At 38.4% G+C, this 23,515-nt stretch overlaps 1 long non-coding RNA gene across 2 annotated transcripts in view; it reads left to right on the forward strand.

Annotated features, from left to right (window-relative positions):
• Position 1: 1 nt before the first annotated feature.
• Positions 2-23,515, forward strand: part of LOC142056361 (uncharacterized) — a 308,099-nt gene continuing 284,585 nt past the window's right edge. Inside the window, exons 1-3 of one of the 2 annotated variants that reach the window (XR_012660308.1) lie at positions 2-571; positions 14,328-14,506; positions 21,511-21,631. This is a non-coding gene — a long non-coding RNA (uncharacterized LOC142056361). The remainder of the gene's footprint in view (positions 572-14,327; positions 14,507-21,510; positions 21,632-23,515) is intronic. The other variant, XR_012660307.1, reaches the window with a different exon arrangement.

Here is a 23,515-nt window from a genome sequence, read left to right on the forward strand (position 1 = left end):
GGGCTGCCCCTGCCGGGCCGGGCGGGATGAGGCGAGGCGGGGCATGAAATGGTGGCCGCCCGGCAGTAACGCCTCCTGCGCCGCTCCTCGGGGGCTGGCGGCGCTGCCTCCGCCTCCGGGTGTCCCGCTGCCGGCGCGGCGGTGGCTCGGGGTGCCTAGCAGCGCCCAGAAAAAGCCCGTGTTTCAGGCGGTGTTTTGCCGTGTGGGAGATGCGCTGCGGGGCGCGCAGGGCTGCAAACGAGGGGAGGAGATGCGCTGAGCGCTCAGCTAGCTACGGGGTTAATGCTACCGGGGGGAAAGTTAGTTGGTAGCTGCAAACGGGGCCGCCAGTAAGGAGAAGGCATTAGTTGCTTCTTCGGGGCAGCAGAAGTACAGTTCATAGGCTTTAGCAAGGGAGGGCATTGGTGGGGGGAGAAGAGCCGCCCTACGCTGCACAGCCGGTGCCCCCAGCCGCTGGTGTCCGGCGCGATTAGGTTTTGCTGGAAGGAAACGTGAGAGAAACCTGCGTGTGCTTATAGTGGCTCATGGGTTTCCTCAGAGTCTAGCCATGTGCTGACACTCGAGCAAGCAGGTTAGTGTTTGGCGTTTAAAACTTCATTAGGCCCGTAAAAGTTAACAGGGTCCTTTTTGTTTATTTCCATCACCAGGTGTAGCATTTCTAAGTAGAATATTGGTTTAAACGTAGTCTTTGTTTCGGTTGTCTCGGCTGGTCCCCCAGTACCCCGTCGCCGCAAGGCGAAGGCGCGGGTGCCCTGTGCTGTGGCTGGTGCCCGCAGCAAACCTTGCAGTGCTGTGTTTGGGAAGCGTGAGGCTTCCCGCACGCTGAAACTGTAAATTGCAGGGCGTGAAGCTTTGCTGCCATCGCTGTGTTGTGTAACAGCAAATTTGTGTTGGAGTGTGTGCTTTGGAAAGGGTGAGGTGCAAAACTGTGCCAGCCCATGGTTTTTGGTTTTTTTTTTTTTTTTTCTGTGGCATGCAGCATTTTATCCAATAATACAGATTTGAAAGACCAATTACTGTGCGAATCTGGTTTCAAATGCCTGGGATTGTGACTTCTGAGCACTGGCTTTTTTACACCGTTCCACTCTGTGATGGTAGCTCCTGTGAGGGGGGGCCTGGTAGCTCCAGCAATTTGAGTGCTTGACTGGTGTCTGGCATCCCCCCACTGGTGACTAGAGAAGAATTTAAATAACTTTAATCAGCAGCACAACAGAGTTCTCTGCTTTACATAAGCATTTAACCCTTTTCTACCCCCCTTACATAAAATGGCCTTTTGCCGTGACTTTTTCTGTGACTAGAATGGCAAAAGTATTTTGATGTTGGCAGTACTTATGCTGTGCTTGGTAGGGTTTTTTTGGCTTTTTTTTTTTTTTTTTTAAAGCAACTGAACAGCAATGGCAAAAAGCTTCGCTAGACTGAGACTACAATACCAGAGTTGTCTGTCAGGGGAAGCAAGAACAAAAACTAGTATTTAAAGAGATGGCAACAGTTCCCTCCTGTCCACCCGACTGATAATGGAGCACTTGTTTATTTGCAGAACACTTATCATGCAGGTAGCTTTTCTTAATGTTGGAAGAAAAATTCGTTTTTCTGCTTTATAGCCTTGAGTTCTACATATTTCTGTAGTGAAGAGAGAAGTTAATGTACTGTTAGTGCTGAGAAGTTGAGGCAGTTTAAAGACACTCATATGGTGGCAGTTTAAATGATAAAACAATCATGGCAGTTCAGGAACATCCTGGCAGCATAAATAAAAGTTTATGATCTGATCCTACCAAATAGCTTGTGCCCAGGATTGGACAAGGCTGTGGGGATCATGATCCAGGCCTGCTTTTGCCTTCCCCCTCTTGTGGAATGGCTGTCGGGGGATCTGCTAAACTGTTGCCAGCTTTGGTACAGGAGGGCTATTTAGGGCGATTTATGGCTTATAGCCAGAGTATGAAAGAGCTTGTTATCAGAGCAGATTTTATTGGTTATTCTGATATGTTTTATCATTGTAAACCCAGGATTGGCATGGGAGATGTTATTACAACTTATTACAAACTTGTATTGACATAATGAGCTCTGGGTTCAGCATAGGGACTGGACAGGATGAAGACAGTAACATGAGAAGTGAATGGTGAAACCCTTTTAAGGATGGTCTAAACCTCAGCAGCCAAATTCTGAGCAAAAATCCATCAAAGTGTGACTGTGGGCACTGAGACCCTCAGGAGGAATGCAGGGCGGTGGCTGGTGGAAGCGTCAAGGCAAAGCTTGATATGGGAACTGTAGCTTTGGATGTACTGATCGCGAGAGTAACAGAAGGCTTAACGCAAGAGTCGCATGATTTTATTCTGTACAGTACAGTATAATGGAACAGGAAAGAAGTTACTTTGCCAGTCAGTGTAAGCAGCAGAAAGATGCTGAAATTAGCTTTAATGAAAAGTATGTTTTCAAATAAAGCATTTCAGACTTTCCATCCAGCTAACATCATCAACTTTAATTAAATTGGCCTGCTAGTTTTGAAGTTATTGCTTGGAAATTACGATTATCTCAAACTGAATACATTCTATTATTCTTAATATACCATCATTAACTTCTAAACCAATCAACTTAGCTTTACTAGAAGAAAGGTATAAACTTTCAGTTATTCTTTGGTTAATGTTTCCGTGGGCTGTGTCCTGTTCATAACAGGAGAAGCTGCTGTCTTGCTTGGAGAAACTTTTATTTTGTATGTAGGCTTCAGGAGTTACGTTTCCTGTGAAACACATGAGGGCAGCAAAGGACTTCAGGAAAGGTGGTTGCAAACCATGCAGTTTTAGTTTTTATTTTTATTAGAAAATAAACAAACAACCCCCCAAATAAAAAAAAAAAAAAGAAACAAGCAAAACCCCTCCTATTTTGGGAAAACAGATGCATCCTAGATTGATTCATGTGAAAAAGTGTACAGCATATCAAGAGGAAAAAAGTGTTTTTCTCCTAAATTTGCCCTCTCTTTGTGCTAAGTAGATGTGTCAATTTATCTTGTTCGAGAGGAGAGAGTGTTAGAAAAGTCAGCATCTCCTCTGATGACTGCTGGTTCAGGGAGAATAGAAGTGTAACAAACAGCAAAGGGTAGGTAACTGCCAGCCAAAGTGTTTCAGAATGTTTTATTTTTCCACTAAGCTACCATGCTATTAAAGCATTTTGTACTTATGCTTAGATGAACAAAACCCCACCAAAGTACATAAAAAGCTGTCTATAGGCGTGCATTCCCTGTTCTGTTTTTAAGTCCAGTAAATCTAGTTTGCTTCATTAAGATAAAAGAAAATACGCTTGTAAAAATAATATCAGAATCAGCCCTATAAAAAGGAATAGAATATAAACTTTGTGGGTTTGTTTCCTTTTTTTTAAAGCTTTTTTAATATCAATTCTTCCTGCTTCATTCACACAGGTAAGCCATGCATTAGTTACACAGGTCACACCAGAGAGGTGATTAAAATCTTTTTATGCAAGTGTATACTTTATTTATGTTGCAAGATTTATTCCAAAATTCTGATTTAGAATTTTATAATTGTAAATGCTTATTTAAAAATAACTTTTTACATATCTCTTTACTGTTCTGGCTATTCATTAGAAGTATTTAATGAGTCCAGACAATGCATACTAAAGAAAGAATCAATAATGAATATATATTTAAGAACCTCTAAACTCATTGTAAGATGTTTTTAAATGAAGATACTCCTTTATTAAGAGAATGTGTTTCTCATCAGGTGCAAAATCCCCATTTCTAAAATGACTTGTAACTTAAACTGGTGTAATTAGCGGGTGAATTTTCATAGCGTTACAGGGGCAGAGCGAGATAGCATGTTAATATTTAGTAGTCCGGCTCTTTTTTTTTTCCCAGTGATTTTTGCATAGCTATTTGAAATAGTTAATTGAGTCTTGTTAGACAGCTTAGCTTCAGTGCCCTTTGTCCTCTATGTTTATAATTATCATGGCAAACAAGGGCAAAACGCAATAAATAACTTCTGAGTTGAAGATGCGTCTTCCAAGGGTGGGTACTGCTGCTGCCAAGGGCAGTAATGAGATGTGTTAATGGACCTGTGTGGAGGAGGCATGCCTTTCACTTTGATAGGTATCTACATAGCAGCAGTTTGGATCTCTGCCTTTGCATGCATGCAAGATGTTTAACAAGTGGAAAACAAATGTCTTTGTATTGTGCAGTCCTCAGCCTCGGAGAGAAATGATCTAAGCCTGGCAGCAGATGGAGCTGAGTGCCTTTTCTTAAAAAGACCTGTTGGGAAAAATATTTCAGGATAAGTCTAAGGATTTGTTTCTTTTAAGACCTTGCAGTGGTGGTATTCGCTAATATAGTTGCACTGGTAACAATTATTAAATGTAAGCAAAGCAAATGAGAATTGTATTCTTGAGATGAAATCTGGTCCTATTTAAGCCAACATGAGGGTAAATATGTAGTGTTGCTGCAGCAGCCAATGTTCAGAAGTCAGCTTTTCTGAGCCCCAAGGTAGACTTTGAAGTTTGTGAGAAGCAGAGAAAATTACGCATGGTAATAGCTGGGTTTGCAGGAATAACCAAGCTGTGCAAGGTTATTGCCTTACCTAGATCATGATAAATTTCTGTGTTGACCATGAAGTCTCTCCTGGTAGAGCTATCTTCCTTTGCGAATAATGAAATTACTGTAGGACCTGCTTCTCAAACCTGACTCTTCTGTATCTCAGCTGAACATCCTAAACACCAGTAAATCTCTAGCTCTTTTAAAAATATTTTTATTCAGTCTTGTCAGTAGTGGTTAAATTATGAATGAGGAAGGCTGGCAGCAGAGCTAATAATTCAAATCAAATGGTGAACCAAAATTTGAAAATGTAGAAAGATCAGTCATAGAATCATTAAGGTTGGAAAGGACTTCTAAGATCATCAAGTCCAACCGTCAAATGCGGTTAGGTGTCAGACTGTCACAGACGTAGCAACACCTATTCTGAGTGAAACTGAAGAAGTCTTGACAGTTTTAGGGAGCTGAGAATTGGCTTTTAAGATGGTGACTCTGCCATTTCTGATCTTCTCTGTCCTCATTGCCAGTCCCACTTGCCAGTGTGTATAATAGCTTGACATTAAGTATTCTCAGCTGAGAAAACTTCGTAGATCCAGGTCATTTGAATCTTATTTTCCAGCTGGATTTTTTTTCTTTTTAATATTTAATTATTCCCAGAAAGTGGGGTAAGTGGCCAGCTTTTCAGAAGGAAGTTCAGGCAATATTGGGTGCAGCCTCGTTTGAGGGCACAAGCATTAGTAAACATTTATTTATGTTAATTTTTCTTATTTCTTCCACCAAACTGTTTAATTATTGGAGGTGGACGGAGTGCTTGTAAGTAGAAGTAGTGCTGTTTTGCAGAAATCTCCTTTGCAAATTTCTGTAAATCCTCCAGTTCATTTGTTTATACATCCTTCGTGAATTCTTCTGTGACTTCGTGGGTAGAGGAATCCAGCAAGAGGGTATGAGGACTTGCCAAATTAAAATAAAAGGAGAAATAAAATTTAAAAAGTACCATTCAGAAATTCAGGTATTTCTATCCTACATAACTTTTTGCACTCATTTTTGGAGTATCCGGTTACTGACTTTTTCCACTGGTGATTGTAACTCAAAAATCCTGTTCAATCATCCCAACCTTATATTCTTTCTGTTCCATATATGATGCCTTCCACTTTTATTTTACTGTGGAACTTAAAAGGACTGATCTTTCTAATCACACTGATTTGAGTCAGTTGCGACTCTTACTGCTATGATTATAATACTGTTGAAATTGTACCTTGTCCCTATAGTGCTTTATATCTATAGATTTCCAGTGCTCTTTGCGGGAAGGTCAGCAATGTAAAACCGATGTCAAATTTGCACCTCAAGCATGAGACCTGTGTCCATGACTAACCTGTGCACAGAAGTAAGCGGTCTGTTTTGCATCAGTGGCTGACTTCAGTCTTTCTCAGATTTTGTTGTTTATGTGCCACATGCTGTTAAGGTCTGGCATTAAATAAAATCCTTGCAGGAAGACATACTATTTTTATTGTGTAAAGTTTTGGTGGAAAGGTAACCTTTTTTGTTGTTGCTTTAGGCTTTGTTCTAACAGCAGGCTTTTATGCATCAGGAGTGACTGTCCTCTCTTCCCTGCTGCTGCGTGTGTGAAATTCACACCCGTGTTGTCACCATTTCCATACGTGCTGCTGAAGGTGTGGAGCTTTTCTGAAGTCTTGCAGCTTTTATAAGCTGGGAGGGTGGGACCCAGCTGCCTGTTGTTAATGGGAGGATTAGTATGCAGGAAAACAGATTTAGGGGAAAAAGACAGGAATAGGACTGTGCCCTTGGTTTCCTCTTTTGTTACCGTGGGGCGTGCATAACCTGGGATAGTTGTCATCTTCTTCAGTCAGCATCTACAGCCAGTATATCAGTGTTATGACCTTGTCACAATATTTTGGTCCTCTGGTCCTGAATGGTGGTGCAAACACACTTAGGGAATTTCCATCTTTGTCTTACTCCAGTTTGCCTATGTATGCAGTATCTAACTAGAAGAGCAGTGCTTGAACTATTACATTTTTGATTCATTTTACCTCTGTCCATTTTAACCTTTACTGTGGATTCTAATATATGTTTGTTGGCTTTTTTCTTGGTTATGAAACCTTCTGCATCTATAGGATGTGTATGTGCATTTGTATATATGAACATATTCAGATCAGACAGTAAATATTAATTGATATTGAAGACTTCAACTTAAAATAGAATGCACTTAAAGCATGGAGCTGCTAACAAAGAAGATACCTGCTGGATATTTATAAATGATATATTGGAAAAAGTTAACTTGCTGAAGGGTAAGGACATTAACTGGATGATGGGTAAGGACCCTTGGCTTTTATTTATGTGACTCAATGATTGTTTTTCCACTGGAATCCCTTTCTTATTCTGGGCTATTTGCTGTTCGGTTGTAAGAACTGATTTTGCTATTTAGAAAGAAAAAAAGTGCAGTAGGAGTGCATCATATACAGTTATTATGCTGACTAAAAATCTGGAGCCAGGGAAAAGGCAAAAATGTTTTTATTATGCAGAAAGGCAAAATGCTTTAGGGTTCGTATAGGTTTCCTTTCACTGAAATTAACGTAATCATTTTATGAATCAGAATTTGAGCATATTTGGAAGTTAGGGGGTCATAGGAAAATAAATTATGTAAATGTAAGTTGGCAGTCAAGCAAATCAATACTGGGCTTATAGTTGTTTCTACTTCATGTGATTTTTGGACTTAATGTTATTTTAACATAATTTCAAATAAATGTTGACGGTTCTATTAAGCTGATGCTTTTTTTAAGACTGTAAACAAAAGTATAGTTCCACAGAATACTGTGGTCCTAATGGTGGTTTTAGATGGTGTAAACCAGGACGAGTTCTGTTTAAGTGAGTGTGGAATTATACTGATGCAAAATTAATGCCATGGTGAGCACAGCTGAGCCTTGTCTATTTGTCTTAGTTATGGACCTTGACCTTGCATCTACAGCTTGTCAGGGAGAAATCCTGTTACAGCTTCTAGTTTTCTTCTTACAAACCAGTACTGTCAGCCTTCTGTGTAAGACCATACATGGCACACTGCAAGCAGAGTTTCCCAGATGATTAAATTACATTGTTTTGAAAAATTGAGGTGATGTCAGGAGCTGTTGCACAAAGAAACAAAGTTCCATTAATTACCCAAATATTTACTGTATTGGGGGTAATATAAAACATAATGACAGCTGGCTTCACCCTTTCTTTGTTAGCAAAACTTAATCCTGCTTTTAAAAGGATACTGCCAAGTCTTTGGGTCTTCAGGTCTGACTTGCTTTGGTTCATGAGGATACTGCACTGCTCTCCTAATTTTCCCAGGAAGTAGAAACTTCATAGGTCATAAGTTTATAAAGCAGTTTCTTAATGATGCAGTTAAGATTCCCACTTCTATACCTTATAGCTTCTCAAATGTAGCTGAGCACAAAGGAGAACTAGAGAGGCAATTTCTTCTGAAAATCCTGATCATGGCAAGTGTACATTCCTTCTAAAGAGGAAAACTTTCTTGTATCTCCGTTCTTCCTTCCTTGGGAGGTTGAGAGTTATGCAATTTGAAGCCCTTCATTCTGGAGATCATTGAAAATGTAATTCTTTTAAAAAAGACTCATAGTACATTCTGCTTTTACAAAAAAACATTTGATATTTTAATTTTTCTCATATTTTTTTTCATGTATTTTGTTTACCAGGCTAGCCACATGCATAGCATCTAGTGCATTTGTTGCCACAAACAAGTATTCAGAGAGTATAAAAACACAATGTGGTAGAATTTTAGGGAAACTAATCCTTATTTAATATTAGATCTAATGGATTTAACATCTAATTTAACACCTATGTTTAAGTCTCAGTTAAAATGAGCAACATTACAGCAATATATTTTAAACAACTTTTGTTAAATAGATTGAGGTAATTCTTAAGGGAACGTACTGTCTGAAGAAATAAATATATATGTAGAAGATGTTCAAGCTAAAACTGAAAGCTGCATTGTCGCTTTTTATACGCTGAGCCTGTCAGCCTCATCTAGATGTCTGTGTTAAGTTACCAGTGTTTTGCTGGGTTGTAAAACTGCTGGTGAAATGTAGCGTCTTAACTATGGTTTGGGGTTTTTTTGTCTTTGTGTGGTCATTTCTGGGGAACATAAGCATGATATTCATGGACAGACATGAACGTGTGGCTGGGATCGGTACATGTTCTGGCTTCTCTAAGAGAAGCAAGTAGTTCCGCCAGTTGTTCATGGCCTGTTGCCATTTGCTTTGGAATAGAGCATTGCTCTTTATTGACAGCTTACTATGTACAGATACAGAGCATTTTTATTCTGAGGTTGGGATGCTTATCCTTCATTTTAACTTAAACAGAATTTCTCTTCGGTGTGGTTAAAGAAGGTGTAGTAACATTGTTACCAGGCTGGAGCCAACACCAGACATGCTGCTTCATATGGTTGACCATGAACATACAACATTTTAATGTTTTCTGTGCTCAGAACACAGACAGTTTGTCTCATTCAGTTATTCATGGTTAAATATCTTGAGATGACTGAAAACTTAGTGAAGGTAAATGATGTATAGTTTGAGCTGAGGAAAATTGCGTATGTGTTTGGAGTATGCTTCTTAAACCAGTTTACTAAATTTCAATTATAAGAACAGAGGATTTTTTTTGCAGTTAACACCACCATTTATTCCCAGCCAAAAGATCGTATGAAGTGCTACTGAATTAAATTTCACATTTATAGACTTCAGAAGGAAATGAGCACTAATGAATGCTTAGGAGTTTATTATCTACCTTTGTGGTCCAGTATTAAGAAGAATATGCATTACCTGAAAAGTGGTCCATATTTAAAGTGCAGACTGGCTGGCCCTAGCAATTAAATAGCAGAGATGTTACTTGCCGTAACAATTTATTGTAATTTGGAGCCAATGTTAAGGTGAAGTGTGTGCAATTAAAATGGGAAACTAACTGCTGTGGCAAGAGGTGCTTACCTAAGACCAGCGTTAAGAGTTTTCAGGAACTCGCTTTCCCTGCCAGATTACACTCTGCCCTCGCCGATTATACAGGCAGTCTGCCTTAAATAGTATTGGGTAGGGTTCAGTGCTGATCTTGAATTACCAGAGGACTCTCTCTTTCTTTATAAAGGGGGGTGTATTAGGTTGGAGCTTGCAACCACAGTGCCCTAGCTATAACCTGTGAACTCCTCTTTGCCATGTGGTGGGCAGGCTACGAAGCAGAAATAGTATGTTTATGAGCAGAGCGAGGGCTGGGAGTGCACTTTTCTTTAAGGCTGGTGTCATAGCTGAGGGGGACCTCTATTCAGAGGTCCTTGGTATTGAGCCTGTATAGACGGGTTAATTTTGCTCCATTGTTTGAAATTTATTAAAAGGAATTTAATGATTCTCATTCTTCTGTTCTGAGTGTAATTCTGCATAGTCAAAGGTATCCTCTGGGTCATGCAGCAGGTGGGGAGCAACAGAGGTAGCTGGTTGGGCAGGGAGGCATGGCTAGGGAAATGACCACAAAGCCATGATTTCCAGGTAGGTCTGGCCTGGCTGTTTCTCCAGTGCATCACAGGAGAGGAACTCATTAGGGTGAATTTGTACCTTTATATGCATTTAAAAATGTTTTCTTGATGGACCCAAATGCATTGAAGGGAGAGAGATTTCTGCCTGCCCGGACAGTTTATGACCCCTTCAAGAGTCCCAGTTCTATCCTGCAGCAGCCAGGCCTGACTGCAGATTCGTCAGACTGCATCCCTGGTGAGCAATTGGCTCAGCCATCCTGTGCTCAAGAGATATCAGGTGACATGCAGGCAAAAAGGGAGACATTAGTTGTTTTGTTTGTATGTTGGGATAAATGCATGATACTTTCTCATTTTCCTAATAGATTTTCCTTTTTATCAGTGTTGACCCAACTGCAAAGTTGAGACTTAAGCTTGGTGCCATCGCACTTGAAATCCAAGTATGCAGTGCACTCTGTTTTCCTTGTTAATTAGAAGATTATCCCATCAGTCTGTAGTGTTTTGATCACCTTTTTTCTAATCATCTTGGAAAGGGAAGATATTTTTTTTCCAACCTCTGTTGCAAAACAAAATATGAAGACAAAGACCAGCATCTGGCCTGTTTGCTATAAATCCCAGCATAGTTCTTTCCTAAAGTGTGGATATAGTGCCTAACTAGAACTACTGCACCATGAAAACTTGGTAAGTCATTGATAAGTGACACATGCCTCTGGCTTGTCTGGTTAGCCTTCCTTAAATTCATTAAAAAACTCTCAGGCGGGTTTTAGCCTCTGACTGCTTTTCTTCTGGATTAATCTTGCAGTTATTGAATTACTACCTCTGGGGACTGGGAAGAGAGTCTAACAAGATGATAAAAATCTAAAAATGTCTCCATTGCTTGTCAAGTGAAACTTCCCTATATCCCTACAAATGGATTTGGTTCACTGAAGCATCAGACTAGATTGTTGAAGTAGTTTTCAGTAATTGTGAAGAAGAAAGATAAAGTGGTTTGAATACAAGCTTGAATACTTGAAGAACTTGAATACTGATTAGTCATCAGAGATGATTCAAATTTTGAATCACAACTTAGTCCTTGCCAGTTCCATTTGATTCTTGCAACCATTCTGAAGACTGAAAATGTCAGGGTAGCAGCTGTATCACTAACCAAAACGTAGTACTAAATTGGATGCTCAGTGGACTTCACTGAGCAGTCTTATATTGTACAAGTAGGAACAAAATCCTGTAGATAAGCGGTCCCACTAAGTTGAGGAAGAAATAATTGAGAAGGATGATTAATTTGTGATTTCTTTTCACTTTCACTTTAAATAAATTACTGTGGAGGCAATTAAGAAATTCTTCCCATGTAATAAGTTAACTTGATGAATTGTGGTGGTCCAGAAATGGCTTAGATTTATTTTGGGTAAGTACATTCTATCACATTAAAGTTAGCGATGCATTTTCTAACAGCCTTTCCATAAACAAAGAAGCCTCACTGGCACTGGTTTTATAAATGCTGTTTTAAAGTGATTCATCTTCACCTCACTCTTTGAAGGTTTTGTCCAAGAATTAAGGGCATCTTTTACCTGATATTATTTTAGGAAGGAGAACAATTAATATATATGAGTCAGTGAGTTATGGACAAAAGATATTCCTTTGCTGAATAGTTTTAATTTGATTAAAAGCTATTTAATGAACTATTTATATTTCTATTATCACCTTTGAAAGTACTATGAGCAATTTTACTTTTCTGCACTGCAGATAGCTAGCAATAGTCATGTGGTGTGCTAAAATCCCATGGAGGGTTATAAAGCATTATAATAGCTTTATGTATTAAAGAGTTAAATTACAGAGGAAATTCACAAAATTTTGTTCATGGAGGATCATTTGAGTAGGACATTGTAGTGGGGGCTGAATAATAAAATTTGACCTTAAAGGGTCTCCATACGTAACTGTTTGGTTGATACTTCTGGAAATCATGATTTAAAGCCTGTGGAGACCCCCTGTCTCTTATCACCAATTTCTAGTCCTGAGGGCTTTTGCATCTTTTCTAAACACAAAGACTAGCTAGTGGTTTACTATGGAATTAATTTACTACAGATTAATGGAACTATAAACCAAGAAGGATCAAAAGTAAGGCTCTTATAAGAGGACTTGAACAGTATATAATTTCATCAACTGTCAGCTAATTCTCATTAACCGGTAGCTAAAGGAGGACTGAGATGCCCCAGCTAATAGTATAGTATCTTGGGCATTATGGAGACATTCAGGAGTATTCTTGCTATGAGCAAGGAGAGAAGATCTCCAGGAAAGCCGGTGGCGCAGGAGAGGGCAGTGCAGAGATGCTGTCATTCGCCAGGGATCCTGTTGCTTCTGACCGATTCATGACAGGTCATACTGGCCCCATGATATTCCTTTCACAGTCTAAAAAGTAAGCTAATGGTAGAGGACTTAATAATAATGAAATAATAATTAAAAATAACTAATAAAATAATATATTGTCACAGAAGCAAAGTGAGTGAAAAAGCTTGAAGATGCAAGAGTGGCATAAATATATGTATGTAATTAACACAGTACAGTCTTAAACACAAATGCTAATTTTTGATCATAGAATATATACCTACTTTATATACATAACTAATTGTCTGAAGTTATAAGCTTGAATTACAGTAACTTCATCTGAGGTGCATATTATTTATTTAAAAAAAGGGCATTCTATAGAATTGAAATACAACAATTATAATGTTTTTAAGCTGTGTCTTACAAATTGTTTCACAGTTATTTGTGAGAGAAAATATTGTAGTTAAAAATTATTCAGAGTATATTTCAGCAGGTTTCTTTTTTTTTTTCCTAAGAGATTTTGGATGGTGTTTGTGTAGGAGGGCGAATACTTACATTGTCTAGGTTGTAGTTACCAAGATAGAGGGGGGCATACTCAGTCTTTACTCAGTACACGCTATTTCAATACCAGAAGATCTGCTCAATGTAGAAGTATTTACAAGAGTGCATGGCTGCTTCTTGCATCAGATTTTAATCTGTCAAACCCTGTAGGTCTGTGGGGAGGATGGTGAATGCTTAGAAATCTCTCAGTGAAGCATAGTTGAGCAATATGCTAGATGTGAGCAAAAATTTTACTATAAAAATCTGTATCTAGAATATGAAATCACAGTTAACTTCACCAAAATTGTGTAAAGGTGATCTGGACTTCTAAGATCTGCTCGCCTGGAAACTATCTTTAAGTATATCTCATAGCAAGAGCCAAGCAGGCTCTTTGTACACAACAGTGCATGTATTTGCCCTTAAAATTTCAAGGGTTAATTTAAACTGTAACCTTATACCATATTACTTTTTTAAACTCTGTCTAGTATGACATATGCCCCACTCATAGCAGCACAGATAAAAATGGTATTCTGCTGTTGAAGAATACTGTGTGTAGGGTAGAGGTGCTCATTAAATAGATTTCTGAGTAACTGTTCTGACAGAGAATTGGTTGCATTCAAATATAGCTTAATATCAAGGAATAATGGTATGGCATCTTGATCTTATTTTCCAGTACTTTTTCTTCATTTATAATCCACTGCACCATGTAAGAATGCAGCAGTTTAAAGGGAGGTTCCAATGGGTAGCTGTGGAAATGTCAACAAAAAGATCTTATTATTCTTGTGCTGGTACATGTTGGCTTTCCTGAAGACAGTTACCTAACTGGAGAGCTAAAGCAGGCAGCATGCTTATATGTTATATAATACTTTTTCCACATTTAACTCAATGTTCATGTTCAAACTAGAATGCATTTTCAGGCTAGGAATAATTGAATGATGGAAGCACCTGTTTTATGGAGGATTTGTTGTACTATAGCTGTTAAATCGAGAATCAAATTGTTAACCATTTCTTGCTGCTATGACTTGTACTTTGGTTATAGGAATGTTACAGAAAAGATTTAAAAAAATTATTGTACTGACAATCAGCATCTTCAGTTTGATTGCTTTTCACTACTCTGCCTCTATGGAGAAAATATCTACTTTTTCACAGAGTTCTCTATTTTAAAAAGCCTTGTTTGATCAACTAGGAAAAAAACCAACAACCAAACTAAATCCCTAAGGCGCTTAATTTTTTTTTATTAGGACCTTGTGTGGGGTGTCGCCCTGCCACCCCACCCTGAGTCCTACAGAAGTTGATTTTACCCATTTTCTGTGATCAGCAAGTGACCTTTGTGACAGTGTTTCTTACATTGTGTCAAGCTTAATATTTGGATTTCAGGTTTCACTAAAATTGTCTTGTTGTCTCCTATCCTAGGTCTCTATTGTACCTAATTCAAGAAGAAAAATCTTGTTTAAAATGGCAACTTAAACGTTCACCTTCAGTTTCCTCTCTGTGACGTGCGAATAGATTTCAAAGAGACTGATGCACCTACAAATATGTACAGACAACTGACAGAAGGCACTATTTCCAGTTGCACTTCCTCAGTCGCACAGGTAAGTATGCTTACTGGGGAGACTTGCCTAACTGTGTAACTTCTTAACAGGCCGTGTCCCAAGAACTATCAGTTGTGACTTCTACTTCTGTTATTTCCCATGCTGCTTGCTTACCTGCAGAGTTCCGTGTGGGTTAGGACTCAGAATGCTCTCTCCTAACTCGGCAGTCTGGAGTATCACATCCCAGATGCTGCCCCATTATCCCTTTTCACATTCCTCTATTTCACTCCGTCTTGTTCTGCTATTATTCTAATAAGGCTGTGAATAGGGTTCCTAAGTCTATACCTCCCTCCATAAGGGCAACTGTCTGAGCCAGGCTGGCAGTACTGTAGTGTCTGCACAAATAAATGTTTTGCGTTATCTTTTTAGTGCTGCAGTTCTTAAAATTGATTCTTTTTATTAAATCAACACCATAGAAATGAGTGCCTTAACTACTGCTGTAATCTCATTAAACTTTTCTTGCCGTTGGAATAGAAATATATATTTACAGTGTTCTGAAATAGATAAGCAAGTTAATAGAAGGTGAGAGTAACAAGAAAGCCATAGAGATTATTAGTATTTAACTTCCTTGAAGTGTGATTATTTGTAGAACCCTGTTAGCTAAAGCAGATATTGAAACAGAAGCAACTGACATTAAGTAGGTGCTTTATAATATATAAAATGAATGTGTTGTGTCTGTTCGTAAAAATGATACGCAAGGGAGCAGCTTAAAGCTGCATCAAGGGAAGTTCAGATTAGCTATTAGGAAAATGTTCTTCACTGAGAGGGTGGTCAAGCATGGGAACAAGCTCACCAGGGCAGTGGTCATGGCCCCAAGCCTGTTGGTGTTGAAGAAGTGTTTGAACAATGCTCTTAGGTATATAGTTTAACTTTTGGGTTGGCCTGTGTGGATTCAGGAGTTGGACTTGATAATCCTTGTGGGTCCCTTCCATATCAGAATGTTCTATGATTCTATATGTGTGTACTGTTGAATTTTCTTCTGGAACTGTGTCTTCTTGAATCCTTATGTATTTATCACCAATCTGTAATACATTTCAGAGTATTCAATGTAGGAATTGTCTGCTGTCCTGTTTGTGATTCTGCAACATATCATAGTTAATGCAGAACTGATATTAACTTATACACTTTATGTATAAAATGGAAATTAAGAAAAGGTGATATTTTAAAATGTTAAATGAATTAGTAGAAAAGGAGGTAAGAAGTAGGAATCAGCACCATGTGACCGTTCTGTTGTCTTTCATAGTTGATGAGTTCCATAGCTGCTTCTTGCAATTATTCCCCAATGCTGTGTTAGGATCATTTTACTAAGTCTTCATGGAAGCTCAATTATGGTCACAAAAAGTTGTGTTTTAGCACTAAAAATCAGTTTCAAGGCTAATGGCTGGAACGAATAGAGATCAAGAACTCAGGAAATTCTCCTTGGGACATTTGACAGATTTCTATCTTTGCAAAGGATAGGGGACATATCCTCCTAAAATTGAGGTGTTTTGCTCTCACTGTTTATAGGTGTGTGGGAACACACAGGCTGTAAAGGAGCAGAGAATTAGGCATTCACTTTTGATACCAGGCTGGCATGTTTTTTTCTGTTCCTGTTTAGCTACATCAGGAAATTACAGTATTAAGCACTTTGCAGCTTATATTTATTTTCCAGAACAAAATTTCCATTTCATTCTATTCTATTCTATTTCATTCCAACTTCTGCCTACAGATACAATGGTATTTATACTGAGGTAAGACACGCAAAGCAAATGAAACAGACATTTGGTGTCTGCTCATAATGAAGTACTGCTTCCAAACCTTTCCTCCACAGAATAACGTGACTTAATTTACTGGTCAGACACTTACTAGCTTGAAAGAAAATTGTTTTTCTGAGCCAAACGAAGAGTAAGAAATGTTACCTTCTGTACATCACATATCAAAGGACCAGAGGAATCTAGAGAGGAAGTAAATGATAGTATGTTCAAAAAGAGCACCAAATGCTTATTTTATTTCCTGCTGTAAGGTGATGGTGCAAGGTTTCTCAGGTTGGTGTAACCTTACAGCATTTGAAAGTTGACCCATAGCAATCTTCCCCTAATTTCCTACCAGTGTGAACAGAATCCATGATTTATGAGGTGATACACAGTAACCTTACTTTCTGCCAGTGCTGTCTTGGCCTTGATTGAAAACCCAGTTTCTTCCTTGGTGAATTAAAAGGTTCAGTTGGCCTTTTGAGCTTCCATTTTATTCTGGAGTAGAGCAATAAACAGAACTAGCCTGGTTTGCTGTGAAGACGTATGACAGTGTGAAGTGCTCAGGTATGAGATATTGTTGTAGCCCAGGTGCTCTTAAAAACGTATGCAATGAGGAAGTTTGTTATCTACAGGAATCAAACTACAACAGCGCAGTCTGGAGATGTGATAGGTTGCAGAAAATGCTCCAGCTGTCCCTGTAGCCAAGCTGAACATGTGAAAGCAGTGTATCTTCTCAATAAAGAAGGCCAACTACGTATTAGGCTGTAATAGCAAGGACATATGGAGCAGGTTGATGGAAATGATTGTTCCCTTCTATTTGGCACTTGTCAGACTGCATCTGAAATACTGTGTTCAGTTTTGGGCTCCCAGTACAAGAAATACATTGATATACTGGAGTGATTCCAGAGAAGGCCATCGGAATGCTAGATTGTATACAAGAAGAATCTGAGCGAGTTGGATTTGTTTAGCCTGAAAAAGAGAAAGCCAAGGGAAGATCGTGTTGCTGTCCTAAACTGTCTGATGGGTCGTTACGGAGAAGATGAAGCCAGACTCTTCAGTGATAGGACAAGAGGCATCAGAGACAAGTTGCAATGAGCTAAATGCGATTAAATACTAAAAAAATATTTTACATTGAGGGTGGTCAGGTACAGGAACTGATTACCCAGAGGGGTTGTGTAATCTCCGTCTTTGAAGATATTCAAAACTTGAGTGCAGAACCTCAGCTAATCATACAGGGCTTAAACTTAATGATCTCCTGAGAGCTTTTCAATATGTATTAATCTGTGATTCTAATTCTGTAGTCTGCCAGAAGTGGTAGAAAATTTTACTCAAAGATACTATTCTGCAAGAGGTTTGCCTTGAGTGGATATTTCAAAGTGACCTGAGCTACTGATTGTGAAAGCTCATTTCTACCTCAATTAAATGTAGCCTTTGTTTATCAGAGCAGGCTAGAATGAAAAAATACTCAGTCAGTATTGTCCCAGCCAACAGCTCCATTTCTCTCCAGATAGCCATGAGAGAGAAAAATGACACTGGATATATTCAGGAGGGGTGTTGTATATCTCATTGTATCACTTCAAACTTCTTCAGCTTCCACCAGAAAGTGCGTGCCCTTGCCCTTGTGGTACTACCTTTGAGATGGCAAATGTATATGCTGTTTCCAGATGAATTGGAAACAGTACACATATTTTTGAGGCATTTCTCTTATTACATTCAGATTATGTGTGCACTAACATTTCACTTATGTGGTATGAGTTCTATATTTCATATATCTGATCTCCCATTAAAATGTTGTGTGTTCTGACACACACAAAATGTGATTTGATTTTCATGTTAGTGTAGCATGCAGACAGGAAGTCTTGCCTTTTTTTGGGATAACGGAAGGTCTGTTCTTCTCTGTTATCAGCCGCTGACTACGAATTGGGTAACATGCTTGTTCTTACTAGCAGTGACTCCCCAGAACTCCTAGCATGTAGCTATAAAAGATACTGTAAAGTATCTTATTTTTGTACGTATTTGGTACAGGTTGCTGCCTGTGTGCCTGACGATGTATCTGTATAGCTAACTAATAACTCCTGCTTTAACAAGGGAGGGCAAACAATTTGTTTATATATCCAGCACTGAAGTACTCTTAAAATTCTCAGTGTCCTTGTTTCTAAACTGTCAGAAGTCTATAACATTTTAATTCACTTGCATATTATAATTTTTTGTGAATTCTTAACTGAGAATTTTTTGTTTCCTAGAAATTCTGTCTCTTTTGTTGGGAAAAAAAAAAAAAAAGAAAAGAAAAGGGGGGGGTGGGCAAAATAACCTTTTTTTTTGCCAAATATGCCCCATATATTAATTTATTTGGAAATATAAGTTCAATGTTCATAGTACATCTGCATGTAGTTTGTAATGTTGTAGAACAGTATGAACCAAATTTGTACTACAATTTGTGCAAATACATATACACTAGAGAAGAATTTGCCTTTCAAGAGTAACTTATGTGAAAGAAGTATAAATAAATTAAGTGACTTATGGCCAATAAGTATAGATCCCATAATATTTTTCACATATTAGTAATTACTTCTATTTTAGTATTTTCTACAATATTCATTAAACACAAGAGGGAAGCTTTAGATCGTAGCTTCAGTCTTACATCCAGTTTTGTAACTTTTCATGTATCTGCATTTATTTGCCCTCAGTTCTTCATTAATAATTCTGTTAAATTCTAAAGGTTTCATAGTATATAAAGCACTATACACTCCGGAGTTATTTGTACTATCTGTGCTACACAATTTTTATCAGCTATTTTAATTAGTTGTTAGGTACGGTGACTTTACGGTGTTGACTATTTGTTAAGTAGCTGACAGTAGGCAGTATGAATGTTTCATGGTTTCTTGAGATTTATCTAATTTTTTCAGATTCTGAATTGTATCTTCTTGCACACCCTTTAAACTGCAATGAGTATGTTAGATAAAAAGGAATAGAAATGTCACAATCTGTCTACTTTATTCAAAATTCCTGAATGTAGAAGGAACACAGGGAGTGTAATTGTGAAAAGAGTGTATTTGAGTGTGTCCAGGTGTGATAGGTTGACCTTGGCCAGCAGCTAAGCACCCACCCAGCCACTGTTTATTCCCCTCACAGTGGGATGGGGGGGGAGAGAATCAGAACAACAAAAGCAGAGAACTCCCGGGTTGAGATGAAGCAGCAAAGCTGTGTGGGCAAGCAGAGCAAAATAAGGAATTTATTAATGTTTGTCATTGGCAGGCAGGTGTCCAGCTGCTTCCTGGAATGCAGGGCCTCAGCACACAGAACGGTTACTCGGGAAAGTGAAAGCCTTAACCACAGACCCCTTCATTCTCTTTTCCTTGAGCTCTATTGCTAAGCACAATGTCCTATGGTAGGGAATATCCCTTTGGTCAGTTTGGGTCTGCTGTCCCAACTGTGTCCCTCCCAACTTGTGGCACACCTCTGGCATGCTTGCTGAGGTGGGCAGGGTGCCAGAAAGGAAAGCACGATGCTGTGCAAGCCAAAACACTGGTGTGTTAGCAACACTGGTTCAATGATAAGTCCAAAATACAGCACCATATGCAGTGTACAGGATTGCCTCCATCCCAGCCAGCCCCAGTACACCAGGCAAGGTATTATTCATTTAGAGGAACGGCTTGCTTGTTCCCTGTAATAAAGTTATTAACACTATAAAATTTGGAGATCTGTAGGTTATAATATGACGTCTGCTTAAAACTCTGCTGCCTTGCTAAAAATGCTGGACTAAAAGGAGGGAACTGTACAAAGTATGCACTTATTTAAAAGAAAAAAAAAAAAGTTGATGGATTGTCTTGAGCTCTGTGGCTGCGCCACCATTAAGGAACTTAGTCTGTTTTCAGCCTTGCTGTTGTTTACTTCTTTCACATCAAAATCAATATTAGTTGTCAGTGTTTAATTAGCATGCTTTGTAAACATGCATTTCACATTGTGTTCACCTTAGGTTAATTTCATTTGTGATTATATGTAATATTACATTGCTTTGTAGGGAATTTATCAAAACAGCAGATACTGTGCATTAAAGTTGGAGGTTAAAAAAAAAAAAGAGCAATTTATTACTAAACATTTTCCTAACACCAACCCACTGAAGAATTTCTGGCTTCATGTTAGTACTAGCACCAAAGGAGAAAAGGGGAGAAAATAATGGATCAAATGCTGTGCTTCCACGCATAAAGCTTTGCTTTTACCTGAATATCCACTTTATGGCAGAATGAAGTTTTGCTTGGTTTCAAGGAGCAGAAAAGTTCAAGGTTGCGTATAGCCCTGCTTTGGACTCTTTTCTCTGCTAGTTATTCTTAATTCCTGGCAGGAGGTTGCCCTGCATGACTTCTGTTGATACACAGTAACCTTTCATGCCTGTGGATATTTTGTGTTCTCAGAAAGGGGGTTGGGTCAGATGTTTTTAGAAATCCTTGGGAAAAAAAATGTCGCCTCCATGATGGAAAGGGCATAACGCAGAGAATAGACTCAGCCCATTTTTTTAGTCTCTCTCAGCCCCACAAACACACTTTCCCACATCACTAGACCATTGTGTGATTTCGGCAGTGAGTTTTGCCTGCTGTTTATAGCATGAATGTTCAGGGATCCAATTACTTTATTAATCTATAGCTTTGACTTTAAAGAGGTCTAGAAGTAAAGTAGAGGGTCCGTGTATTGTTAACTTCAGTATTCTTATTTTTCCTGGTCTTGCATATTTGCTGAATTTCTGTCTGCTGCAGTTATCATGATTAGGATGTAATTCAAGACTAATTAATCTTGTCCCTCTCCAGATTGTTGCATGCAAACCAACAAATATAAGAAACCTGAACCAGCTACAATGTCTCATTTTGCTAATCAGAGTCCTTGTTAGTTTTCATCAAAAGCAGTGCAGTATTTGTCCAAGATCAATGTAATGACTTTCTAATAGCTATATGATAGATAAATGATTCCCTGAGATGGTGAAAGCTAATGCCAAAGCCATCCAAATGACTTACCATGCAACACCATATCTTGCTACTTTGATAGTAGATTGTTTAATGTTATAAAACCATAAAATAACAAATATAAAGCCCTCCATCCACTGTTCACCATTCTAAAAAGGCTTGTTGGATTGCAAATAGGACAATGAAGCACCACAGTGTGATATTAAGAGGAAAGCAATCAGGTGTTTTATGTTTGGTTGTAGCTATTCTCCAAGACTGATGCTGTCTTTGGTTTCAGTTCAGTAAGACATGTTTAAATCTACCTTTCTTCATGCAGGGACTTGTGTCAGCACCTAGGGATGACTTTCAGAATCTGGACCCTTGTTCGGAAGAAGAGTTTCTGTGAGATTGGGTTGTAGTAAACTGATGCTTAACCTTTTTTACTTGCCTATGTGATGGTAAGAAAAAAATTTTTAAAGGCTTGAATTTTGAGCACTACAAGGAAATTCTGTATTACATGCCCTATAGCGTATTTAACAATCTCTATTACTGCCCTTAAAGCACTTCTCCACCCACCCCACCCCCACCCCCGATCAGTTGTGATCGCTCTCGAATTTCTCTCTTAGCATTGTCGTCAGGGCCATAGGCTAGGGCTCTATCAGGCCAGGCAAATAGAATATACTATTGCATACTGTCACAAAGAGATGAAGTGTCACTAAGCTTGACCGAATGCATTTTTCCCAGGGGAGAGGATTAATGAAGAAACGAACCGTATCTGTGAGATGTTGGTTCTGCTGCTCATTTTATTTTTCAGAAACAGCTTAGATGATGATAGTTTGGGAAACTGAGTAGAACCTGTATAGCTTTTAACAAATGATCGGAGAACAAGCTTGTAAATGATTTTTTTCTATTGTTTTTAACAACTCTAACCTTTTCAATCATAGACAAACATTGTCCTTTTTATAAAGGACCACATGCTTTGTCTCACACATGTGGAATTCTATTTAAATAATGTTTCTTTTAACCTATAATTAAAAAAGAAATTTTGGACAGAAGCCTTAAAATTTTCAGAAAACCAGTGAGAGCCTGTCTTCCTGAAGTTTAATTATGAGATGTTACAGCATGTTCTATTTTGAATTCCATTAAATCAAGTAAGTGTACAGGATGAATAAGCTATTGCCCCGGTGGAGAATCGGGCCTTACTAACTTGCTGCATATGGTCATTTGACTGTATAGCTATTGATAGCTATTTGCATAATGTAAATAGTACTACTTTATTTTATAACTAAAAAGTTTTGTTGGAAAATATTTTTTTTCTGTTTTCAGTAAAATTATGAAATTGCTGTAGTCCTATAGAAATACTGCTCTCATTATAAGGCTGCTGGAGCTGTGTGCTGGTGAAATTATATATATATATATCACTCTTCCCACTTCCTGTTCACTGTAGAACATAAAAGACAGTTCAGGTGGCCAAGCTTAATTGAGCCTTCAATATTTGGTCAAAGAGTTGATTTGCATACTTGAAGATGTTTTGCACCTTATTTTGATCACTAAGTAATCAGTGCATACAGATGGCAATCAGATTTCTGATCTGAATACACAAGTAGTAGCTTGTGAATGCAAGCAAGGGCTGTGAAGCTGCAGATTGGGAGCTCTACTCGGTTGGAATGAAAAATTATTAATATATCTCCTGTGATTATGGAAGTGGAGGAAGTGAGGATTTTTTCATTAGTACTTTGTAAGGACTTGCTAATTTATTCATATGTGGAAGAGATGTTGGTGAGAAAGTAAATATTGTCTGAGAACTGACTCCGGCTCTGAATCCCAATTTTTTTTATTTTTAAACTCTATCTACAAGAGCGATACAAGTCTTAGCACTTACTGAGAATGGAATGAGTACTTTCAGTACTTTCAGAGTACTTTCAAAGTACATTTCCTCTTTCTCAGTATTTCACCTTCCCTCTGGAAAGGAAAAGTTTGTGTATGCACTATGGCAAGGTGCCCACGTGGGCTTGTGTGTTCCATAGAAGATCACTGAGGTTATAACACTGTAATCGATTCTTGCTTCCTAATTGCCGTACATTTTGTTAGCCGTTAAACAATCTGTATGGATGGTCTGAATTCCTTCTTCAGACAGAACTGCTGACTCTGGTTGCTGTTTTCCTGTCTTTCTCCTCATTCTTAATTCTGTGTTAATAGGTGAACTGGTAAATTGCAAGTGAACAGTATGCCACCTTTTCCAAAGAGTACTCTACTCCATTTTGCTGTACATTGGTATACACACTCAGCCTTTAAAAATAATTAGTAAGCTGAAAGCTCATTGTATTTCTGAATTTGAGTAT

This window comes from Phalacrocorax aristotelis, chromosome 4 (genome assembly GCF_949628215.1).
Source record: "Phalacrocorax aristotelis chromosome 4, bGulAri2.1, whole genome shotgun sequence".
Taxonomy (NCBI): domain Eukaryota; kingdom Metazoa; phylum Chordata; class Aves; order Suliformes; family Phalacrocoracidae; genus Phalacrocorax; species Phalacrocorax aristotelis.